General features: G+C 56.2%; 1 protein-coding gene across 1 annotated transcript in view; it reads left to right on the top strand.

Moving 5' to 3' along the window:
• Positions 1 to 2,500, top strand: part of LOC311327643 (semaphorin-3F-like) — a gene marked incomplete at both ends in the record, with an annotated part of 87,544 nt that overhangs the window by 54,231 nt on the left and 30,813 nt on the right.

The raw sequence follows: 2,500 nt of genomic DNA, 5'->3' as shown, positions 1-2,500 counted from the left end.
AGGGGTTGGTCAACCGCAACCACTGGCCTAAGCTGCTTTAAAGGCACTGGTTTAGGAATTTGGGCGTCTTCCCAGTGTGTGTGTGTGTGTGTGTGTGTGTGTGTGTGTGTGTGTGTGTCTGTAAGAATTGAGTCTTTCACCTCAAATGCACTTCCCTCCCCATCAGTTTACCAGAGAGGAACAATTAGCCCTCACGTTAAGAAACACGCTGCGAGCGGTCGCGGGCGAGAGACCAAGGATCTGTCTGCGTCCGGGGAGAGAGAGAGAGAGACATGTGGTACTGCGAAGCCTGACCATGCTCTCTCCAGCTGGGCCGCTCCGCCGGATTCAAACGGCTCGTTTCTCGTTCCTCCCTCGGAGAGAGAGAGAGACATGACTCGCCCCTGCCTCACAACCTGCCCCCCCCCCCACCCCCTCACTCCTCCAGCTCCTCCCTCACTCCCCTCACCTTTTCTCACCCTCACCCCGTACCGCACGCCCTGATTCTCCCCCCCCCCCTCTCTTTGAACTGGTAATAATCAGAGCAGAGTGTTTCTGGCAGGCTGGTGCTGCTCATTTACCCATAAACCCCTGTTTTCGGGGATACCACAAAACCCCGTTGGCCGCTGCACATCGCATCCGACCGGCGGTTCTTTCCCGGGGCGTGTATGCGGAGCGCGGAGACCCCAGGCCGCGGTTCTCGCTGGTGTAGTCTCACAAAGTCAACTGTCACCTTCGGAACTCGGCGCGGCGGCTTCGCAAAATGGCGACACTTCAATGTTCGATAGTTCTCCGTCCGGCTGAATTGGGGGGGGTTTCTACGTGGTGTTTTTTTTCTTTTCCTCGCGGCCGCGGCTGTGAGCTCATGAAGTCAGATAATGTATGGAAGCGCAGGGGGGGGGGGTCAGGGCTGGTGACGTCCCCTGGCTCGGGGGCCCCCCCCTGGGTGGGCCGAGGCCCCTGGAACCCTCCCTCTCCACAGAGGAGCAGAGAGGAAGGGAGGGGCAGGGGAGAATGGGGCGTAACATGGGGTTGTGGAGGCTTATATTCAGGGTTCATGCACTGATGGGGTTCAACTTTCGTAGACAATGTGTTGATTGTTAGGGCAGGAGATGGCCTCGCTTCCCTGATCTCTCTAGCGGTTGCGTTGACTTGATGCCAAGCCACTCCGTTCCTCTTCCCCTGGCTTGCCTCGCCCCCCCCTCAGCACCCGCCCCTCCCCCCCCCTCAGCACCCGCCCCTCCCCCTTGCCCCTCGGTTTTGTTAACTGCCCCTGTTCTCAGGAACCCTCTCTAGGTGTCCCTAATGGTATGCTGGCAATGGGTTCAAGAGTAGAGGAAGCTGTGTGTGTGCTGTGTGTGTGTGTGTGTGTGCGTGTGTGTGTGTGTCAGAGAGTGTATGAATGAAAAATAGGAGCCAGGGGGCCGGGGGCCTCCTTTTTCCCCATGTTGTTGTTGTTGTTATTGTTGTCGGTGGTGTCGCCTCCTCACTCATCCCCCTGAAAGGAGCGTTATGTCTCAATAGCGGAGGGGCGTGGCCTGTGTGGGCCGGGTCCATCATTCACTTAGTTCATTCACGTCCCGGGGGAAGAGAGGGAGGAGTGGCACACACAACATTGGCAGTGAATCCATGTCAAATGCTTCCCTCCTCCTCTCCCCTCTCTCCCCTCCCTGCTCTCATCTCATTCCATCTCCCCCCTCCTCCTCCTCCTCCTCCTCCTCCTCCTCCTCCCTCCTCCTCCTCCTCCTCCCTCTCTGGCCGCACACACACGCTCCAGTGGTCTTCACTGAAAACATGGCCTCCATCCCAGGCTTTCATCTTCTGTTGAATTTCACGTTTAGGTGAATGTGTCCTGATGTGTCCCGGCGTCTCGCACGCCGAGCTGAGCCCCGCCCCCTCGCGTACCGCTGCGACGGGAGGCGCCCGGGGAAAACGTCGCGGGGAGCGCCGCGCTGCCAGACCCGGCTAGTCAATACCAGATACCTAACAGAACGAAGAAAGGCCGGCATTCACAAGACAACAGAGCCACACTGCACATCTGATGGATCTCCTTTTAATAGTGACCGCTCAGTTGGCCAACAGACAGAGGAAGTCTTTTTTCCTTGGCTGGAGGAAGACGAGGGAAGTTAAAAAAAACAACCCTGTTGTCATGGGTAATCACCTTTGGAATCGTAAACAGCCTGGAATTCATTAGCCTCTCGGACGGCCGATTCTACTCGTGTCACACGTGCGATTTGGTGCGCACCGTGAAATTCACCTATTCACCAGTGTGGCCAGATCACGCTGTCTTAGTAAAGGAGCAGGGGATAATTAATTCATGGCGCACCATTGGAGTATGGCAAATTAGACGGGGAAACAGAACTACTTCAGGCCTCTCTCGGTACTAAACTTCACTTTGCGCTGGGAAGACAGTGGGTCATTCCTTGAATCCTCTGAGAAAGCAGTTTCCAGTGAGCTGTGTGCCTCGTGAGGACGAGAATTTCTTAACCCAGCTTCAGAGTAAAAAAAAAAACAAGTACAA

This window comes from Borostomias antarcticus, assembly GCF_949987555.1.
Source record: "Borostomias antarcticus genome assembly, chromosome: 33".
Taxonomy (NCBI): Eukaryota; Metazoa; Chordata; class Actinopteri; order Stomiiformes; family Stomiidae; genus Borostomias; species Borostomias antarcticus.
The sequence above is the reverse complement of the archived record's forward strand: the minus strand, read 5'-3'. Positions and strand labels throughout refer to the sequence as shown.